Genomic DNA, 9058 nt, shown 5'->3' with positions numbered 1-9058 from the left:
TTTTTTGCGCTCGCTATCCCTGCACTTTCTACCATCTGCAAACGCCACGGTGTTCGTGTCATCATGAAAGACATGAACATCGAGCGTAAAAACAAAGGAGACTGCTACCGGCTTTTTATCTGCCGATCGCCGTGCTACGGTTGCAAGAAAAAGAAGCAGAAATGACGTTCTCTACGCGTTGAGACGTTCCCCGTCCGTCGGCTAAACGCTTGATTGAAACTTCAATGCGACAGTGACACCAAGTAGAATTATAAATGTCACATAGCCCCAAACATGTCTTTTTCAAAGCCTGCGGTGAAGAGAAAGGTTGGTGATGAGCACCGACAATTTCAGGAAAAGTGGGAAATGCAATATTTCTTTGTTGAGCACAGGGGCACCCCGACCTGTCTTATTTGCACAGAGAAAGTTGCGCTGCACAAGGAATACAATTTGAAACGTCATTACACAACTAGACATGCTGAGGTGGATGCAAAATACCAGGGAGACGAGAGAGCGAACTGAACAAGACGTTACAAGGCCAGGGGCAACTTGTCAGTCCTGCCTATGACAACGTGAGAGCATTCTCCACAAAACTGGCGCTCTGGAAAGCTCAGCTCTCTCAGACAAACCTTTGCCATTTCCCAGCATGCAAGGCACTCGTGGATGCAGGCACACCATTCAGTGCTGACGAGTATGTTGATGTCATTTTGAGGCTACAGGAGGAATTTGATCACAGATTTGCTGACTTCAAGACACACAGAGCCACCTTTCACATTTTTGCCGACCCCTTCTCCTTTGATGTGCAAGATGCCCCTTCTGTGCTTCAAATGGAGCTCATTGAGCTGCAGTGCAACTCTGAACTCAAAGCAAAGTTCAGGGAGGTGAGTGGAAAAGCAGACAAGCTTGGACAATTTTTGAGAGGATTGAGCCCTAGTTTCCCTCGGCTTTCCCGAATGTTCAAGCGGACCACGTGCCTTTTTGGTAGCACATACTTGTGCCAAAAGCTCTTCTCCACTTTGAACTTCAATAAGTCCAAGTACAGGTCCAGACTTACGGATGATCATCTTCAAGACATACTGAGGGTCGCAACTGCTTCCTCCCTCAGGCCAAATCTGGCTCGGCTATGCGAGAGGAAACGCTGCCAGGTCTCTAGCAGCAAGGAGTAGGCAAGAGAAGCCATGTTCAGAAGAACAGTTCATTTTCTACAGTGTTCCATTCATGTTCAGAAGAAGGTTATAGAACTGTTAATACAGACATTTCAATCTAAATACAGCAGATATAGAAGACTGAAAGAAACACATAAGTTCACTGACTAAAAATATCTTATTATTATTTTATTTATGTATTACAGATTGATTTATTTTCTTATTAATTCTTAATTTGTTTATTTATTTTTCATATTTTGTGTTTAAAAATAAAAATAAAGAGATTTGAGAAGATTGGAATTTTTTAACCATGCCTTTCTTGTGGAAAACCTAATGCGGCCCAGCCTCACCCAGACTCTGCCTGCAGCGGCCCCCAGCTAAATTGAGTTTGAGTCCCCTGTCCTACACCATAAACCAGTAAGAGAGGGTACGACCTCTCTCATGGCCCCAAGTGCTGTGTGCATGCCAGAGCACTCTGGAAGGCACACAGAGTCTTTACAGACTACTAAGGATCAAACCTCTATCATCATGCAATCGATTATACAACTCTAAGCATGTATGAGTAAATATTTTTAAGCATATCCCATATGGAAAAGACTAAAAACGTATATGATGAAAGTCATACTCATGAAAGTGGCCACTTTCTCATTACTTTCATATATTGTTTTAGTAAGTATCGAAAACATACAAGTTTCATTATATAATTTTTCAAGCGATCTTATATCTGTTTTCACTCTTGTATGCTTTTTATACAAGTTTCACACAAGAGAGATACAAACATTATAAGATTTATATGTATCTTTTCCATATGGGAAATGACAATCAACAATATAAACCTTACAGCTGGTTTTAATAACAGAGTTTATTTGTTTCTCAAATGAGAAAGAGCTATCGAGAAACACTCCTAAATCTTGAGTTCTTAACTTTTCCAGTGGGCCAAATTCAACATTATCTGCTAATGCTAAATAGGCTGTCGTTATTAACTAATGCTAATTGGATGTGAATTAGCATTATGCACTAATGCTAACACTTACTTTTTAACAATGTGAGTAGCTAATGCTAACACTATTTCCCTTAACTTTATAACAATGTGAATGGCTAATGCCAACACTCTTTTCCCTAGCATTACAACATCTGAGCTGCTAATGCTGAGTAGGTCGCCATTAGCACCTACGTGTAATTTAAGGCAAATACGAATTAAAACCTAACGCTCATATCGTTTTCCTTTGCTTTATAACAATGTGAGCAGCTACTGCTAAATAGCATTAGCTAATAACAGCAGTCTAATTTAATGCAAGTTAGCCTCATTTGCATTATAACGATGTGAGGAGTTAATGCTAAGTATGCTGCCATTAGCAGCTAATTCTAATTAGGGGTGAATAATTATTACCAGCTAATGCTAATATCGTTTTCTCTTCCCTTTTACAAATGCGAGCAGCTAGTGCTGGGTAGGCTGAAGCTAGCAGCTAATGCTAAAGCTAGAGATAATTTGATGTGAATTAGCATTACATTAGTGCGGAGTTAATTCTAAGTAGACTGCCATTAGCAGGTAATGCTAATTTTAGGTGAATAGGAATTGGCAGCTAATGCTAATACCATATTTTCTTGCATTATAACAATGTGACCAGCTAATTCTAAGTAGGTTGCCGTTATTAGCTAATACTAATTTGAGGTGAATTAGCATTATCCGCTTATGCTAACAATGTTTTTTCTTACTTTTTAACAATACGAGTAGCTAATGTGAACACCTTTTAAATTCAATTTTAACTTTTCCCCTGCGATGTGAAGAGTTAATGCTAAATAGGACGCCATTAGTGGCTAATTCTAATTTTAGATGAAAAAGCATAAAAAGCTAATGCTAATACCATATTTTCTTGATTTATATCAATATCAGTAGCTAATGCTAGGTATGTAGCCATCATTAGCTAATGCTAATTTAGGTGAATTAGCATCATCCGCTTATGCTAACAATGTTTTTTCTTACTTTTTAACAATACGCCATTAGTGGCTAATTCTAATTTTAGATGAAAAAGCATTAACAGCTAATGCTCATACTGTTTGCTTTGTAAGAATGATAGCAGCTAATGATACGAAGTCTACCGTTATTAATTAATGCTAATTTGATGTGAATTAGCATTATCCGATAATGGTAACTCTTTTCCCCTGCATTACAATGACGTCAGGCGTTAATGCTAAGTAGGCTGCCATTAGGGGCTCATTCTAATTAGGGGTGAATAATTATTAGCAGCTAATGCTAATACCGTATTCTCTTTCCTTATAACAACTTGAGCAGCTAATGCTAATTTGATGTGAATTAGCATTATATTAGTGAGCAGTTATTGCTAAGTAGGCTACCATTAGCAGCTAAAGCTAATTTGAGGTGAATAAGCATTAGTAGCTAACGCTAATACCCTTTTCTCTTGTGTTATAATGATGTGAAACGTTAATATTGTTCTCAAACAACAGAATGAGAATGAAATATTGAGTCTAACAGGGCCCATAAACAGTATTAGCATAGCAGCATTAGCTTATCAGAGTTTCCATCATGGTCACACTAATCCTTAGCAGAGCAAAGTGGCCTACTTAGCAATAGCTGCTCAAGTTGTAGAAAGCAAGGGAAAACAGTATTAGCATTAGCTGCTAAATGTGCACTTGAGAACAAATTTATTGTTAATTCAGCCGTGAATGTAGAGTTTGTCATTATTTAAGCTTCCATTTCCAAATGTTAGCTGCTCCTGTCTGCCTCTTTCTCACAAACACAGACTGAAATGATTCACAGCCTTGTTTCATCCTTCTGTACATACACATGGCTGACACTTTATTAGGTACACTGGCATCTATCTCAGGTACACCTGTGACCTAGATGTTCCTGCAAACAGACTCCTTGGAGACCCCCTACATAAATATCCATGTACTATCCAGCTAGACTAGTGTGTCTGTCCCTGAAAATATTCCTGCATGTGTGATTGTTCATGTCTCATCTGCAGGAAACAAACAGGAAGTGAGTGAAAGACACAGGAAATGTTTCCAGCTCTTCCTCCTCTATCAGACATTCTCTCCATACCTGAGAGTGTCCAGTCTCCAGCCTGGATCCTTCAGTCCAGCCGACAGCAGCTTCATTCCTGAGTGACCTGGATGATTGTAGCTCAGGTCCAGCTGTCTCAGATGGGAGGGGTTGGCGCTCAGAGCGGAGGCCAAAGAAGTACAGCCTTCCTCTGTGATCAGACAGCCTGACAGACTGCAGACACACAAAACAACAATCAATCTGTCAACAATCGTTTTCTCTTTGTCACAATAACATCTATCTATTTACATCCATTCAATGTAACTTTATTTATAAGTGACAATACCCAACAGACAACAATCGTCATCTGAAGCTGTTTAACAGTGTAAGGTAACAGCCTCCAATATTAGAGAGAAAGCCCCAAACATCAGACAATCCGCTGTGAGCAGCACTTGGTGATGGTGTGAAGAAGAACTCCCTTTGACACAAAGATCCTCCCAGTGAAAACAGGCTCGAGGAGGAGCATCTACCATGACTGGTTGCAGGGTGAGGGGAAAGAGAAGAACATGAACATCAAGAATGCAGCGAGTGGTAAAATAAAGATTTGACCTCAGTGTGCTCAGTGTTACTGTCTATTCCTAACATATTCCTAACACGATAGCTGCACTTTAGAGCTCTAAAACTGGAACTGACACATAAAAATACTGAGAACACAGACTAGCAGCCACTGCATGGCCTCGAGTACCTATGTGGTGCGTTCAAAGAGCATCAACATAGACATGGTGGGTTCAACAATATAGGACATAACAATTTCTATGGCGAAAATACTATCAATGATGAGCCATAACATTTTAGCCATGTAAACATGTTATCAGTGGGCTTTCCAACAACTTACATTGATCATTAAAAGATAAAATACGTGAGTCGAGGTCACTACGAGCCATGCGAGGGTCAAACATGGCAGAGAACCTTCCAGCAGCATCTTGGTTTATAATCCGCCTTTGGATCATCAGTTTAGGAGATGAAGGATCCAAGTAAAATAACAAGTTAAAAAATATGCAGCTGTGGTCACTCACATGGACATCCTCCACGCATACATCATGTATATTTAAACCCAGGGAGAAAACAAGATCCAGTGTGTGACCCTTTGTATGTGTGGGGCCAGAAACATGCTGCCTAAAGTTAAAAAACTCAGTGACAGTGATGAGCTCAGCAGCAGTGTTACAGGATGCTTCATCAATATGACGGCTCAAATCTCCCAACCTTCTCCAATGAAATGATGGATGTCAGAAGGTCGTTAAATTCAGTTAGAAAGACCCCATCAGGTAGAATAAAATACAATAAATGGTTTTTAAAGAACTGACCATCATCTGTGACTCAAATGCAGAAAAGGAGTCCGAGGTCATCAGACTGCATGTGAATCTGTCCTGGTAAACAACAGCGAGTCCTCCACCACGTCCTAAAAGACGCGGAGTTCAGATGACGGAGCAGCCAGCTGGGCAGATTTCATTCAAGTGGACATAATCAATGTTCCCTCTAAGCTGCGCACGGGCGCAATCCGCTGACATGCTCTCTGCACACAAAGTATCTGCATTGCGCACAAAATGATATCTAACCTGAATTGAAATTAAAATAAATACGTTAACAATTCTGCTTTGCAGTGTTAGTCAGTGACTGGCTGCTCCAGTATTTAGAACGATGCCGCCTTATCCCATAGTCCAGCCAATGATTGACATTCGTATATACGCAGCTAATCAATGTCGCTGACGGGCTATGACAGCGTCCTAATGTGCCGACACCGGTGTTTTGGTTGATGTGGAGTGAAGCCACGTTAATGACAACGTGATCCAGTGATCCAAGGGACCGCTCAGGGAGTTTGTGTGTTCGCTCAGACACATGAAACATTAGAGGGAACATTGGACATAATTCTTATTTTGCTGCCACGTCTCAGTCAGACACATAAAATCTAGAGACTCTTTACTAAAGAGATCGCTTAGAATAAATGATTTGTTTGTTATGGAGCGAACGTTAAGCGGGGCCAACCGAGTTGATGACGGTCGATCTGCAAAATCAACAGCTGACTGCAGCGGCACTTGAAATAAAGACAATGAAGACCTGTGGACCTGCTGGGCAGGGCAGCGACTCCAGAGCTGGGGGAAGCAATGGTCGATGAGCAGACATAGCTGTTATCAATAAAAACAGTGAACGTTTGACGGACACACCGTGAGAAAAACTGCTTTTGAGCCACAGAGCCCAGGTCCCAGTCACCGGCGTAACATATTAACTAAATGTCCGGAGAGGAAGTGGACGCAGGCACCAGGATTCTCCCCACAGCCAAGAAGCTAGCCTCTGGTAGCTTCTCAGTTTCACCTGGACGTCGGCCCTCGTTCCCCTTTTCCATCTCTTGAGGGTGAAAGTCCTGCGGGTTGTGAAGAGTAGCACACCAGGGGAGGAAGAGTTTTTCTGTTCAGCTGTTACAGTAGCTCTCCACTGAATCTTTGATGTTAAACCCTTTAAGACCTACCATAGAACCAAGTCTGCCAGAGCTTATCTTTAGATTTTTACATGCTGTAGTGCAGACCTTCCCAAAGTGTGGTGCCCGCCCCCTAGGGGGGGCGCAGAGCCATGGCAGGGGGGGCGCGGTATGAAAAGGGGGGGAGGAACAAAACGCTTGGACACTGCTAGCATGGGGCGCCCACAGAAACACAAAGCAGGAGATGAAGCATCGCTGAATATGTTTCCAAACCAACTTCATTCTAAGCCAAAGACTAGAAAATATGGTGAAGCAAATCTGCCCTTTGGCTCCACCTGCACAGGTGCCGAGGTAGGTCCCTGCGTCGGGAGCAGCGCTGGGCTGTTTAAATCACGGACAAACAGGATCCCTCATTCTTTATTTTTAGTTCACAAACACTTGTTGTAGTGACTAACTACTCCTGACATTTTGGAGACGTTAGCTCTTTATACAGTAAAGTTACAGTGAGATACAAATAACATCAGGCTGATCCTGCCACGGTTTGTTCCCCCGGTTCAAATCACGGACAAACAGGATCCCACAGCTGTTTATGTTTTTGAACCTATTTTGCACAGAGAGGCATTTTTTGAAAATGTATTGATAGCAATGTTGAATATTATTACAGAAGAAGAAAAAACAACTACCAGTGACGCCTTTGTAAATGGAGGGACAGTAACTGCGTGTGAAACCTGCAGATACTCAGAGTAACAGTATTTTGTCTCTGTCTGCCATTCTGCAATTCATCTCACATAAACAATAACATGACGTGAAAAAAGGCGCAACCTTTGACGTTGCCAGATGAACTCTGTATTCCTCGTCCGCAAAAAAGGAGTTTTAAAAAATCTCAGTTTTTGGTGATTTGAAACACTGTTTGGATGAAACAGCTGCGTTTTCAAAAATACCCGTGTAGGTGCGGACGTAGCGTAAAAGATTTAGTAGTTTATTTTCTTACTACCTGTAATTTATTGCAGGTTACTTGTATTTGCTTAATTGTTTACTAAATGTTAGAGGTGTGAAATAAACCGCAATGGAGCAAAATATGGGCGTGTGTGGTTGGAGGATGTGTTAGTGTGTGTGCGTGCTGTTCACGCGTGCGGGGGGGAGGCAAACGTTTTTCGTGTAAAACAAAGGGGGGCCCAGCAAAAAAAGTTTGGGAACCACTGCTGTAGTGCCATTTTGGGGAGCAGTTCAAGTTGCTATGCATCAATACAACTGTTATAGCCCAAATTTTAATAATATGTATGCATTCAGTCCATAGTAACTACATATACAGCAAAAAAATGCAATAAACTAGAAAAAATTGAAAATTGTTTTGTTTTGTATTTTTACATGTATTTGTAGTTAGAGAAATTTAAGAGGTTTATCCCTCAAAACTGAAGAACTAAAAAAGTTGCACAAAATATTTTCCAACCCCAGGAAATATAATTTGAGTGTATCCGTAGTTGTATTTTTGAGATACACCAAATTGTATATACTGCATGAAAAACCAAAATAAATACTACCATGTGAATTTGCAAGAAAAACTTCAGTGCATCAAAATAAACTATTTCCAACTGTGTAATTTGAGTTCTAAGCCTCCCAGAAACTATACTGAAAGGGTAAACTCAAACATGACTTTTAAAAACACCAGTGTAGGCTTATAAGGCCTTCAAGGTAAAACAAACAAACAAACAACTAGAATTTCCGCAAAAACAACGTCACTTCAGGTTTCGGGCAGGTAATGGCGGACATACGATAGTTCGGGCTGACGTAGGAAGTGCTATGAACAGCTGATCGGATCGGCAAAGCGTGTTTCTGGAATATTACTTTTTTGTTGCTGCAAGTGCTTTTCATGCAACTTTTGCAAAGCTATGTGTGGAAGGAAACGGTGACCTAGGATAAGCTGGATACATAAGATGTAAGTACAACTCTGGTTTCACATGCAAAAATAAAAATTATTGCACTAGCTTGTGTGGTTGCAGATCTACAGGCATTTAAAAATAGTTACGCAAAACTGAGCATTCCCGCTCTGACTGGCCTTAAAGGGTTAACAGTATCTCCCAATCATAATTTAAAGCAGCAAAAATTAAGTCAGAACTCAAAAGAGCAAAAATGACATTACAAAAAAATCATTGACGACAGTGAAAAACTACATTGTTGCCTCCAGCGAGCTGCAGCGGCGGCAAAGCCAAACACAGGCGCCATCTTGTTTGACAGAAGAACGTAGCACACAGCAGCTACAAGCATAGAGTGCACCTCTATTCTTCAAATGGAAGAAATAGAAAACACTCAATAAAACCTTCGACAGCTGAAACTAATGTAGACAATGTCAGGGGAGGAAGTCAAACTGAACTTATGACACCAAGCACGATAACTACCAAAATAAAGCAGGAAAAGTAAACTAAGAAACCCTAAAGCAACTAAACAGAGCAGCTAGCA

Source organism: Simochromis diagramma, unplaced genomic scaffold (genome assembly GCF_900408965.1).
Source record: "Simochromis diagramma unplaced genomic scaffold, fSimDia1.1 OVJJ01000291.1, whole genome shotgun sequence".
In the NCBI taxonomy this organism is placed as follows: domain Eukaryota; kingdom Metazoa; phylum Chordata; class Actinopteri; order Cichliformes; family Cichlidae; genus Simochromis; species Simochromis diagramma.
The sequence above is the reverse complement of the archived record's forward strand: the minus strand, read 5'-3'. Positions refer to the sequence as shown.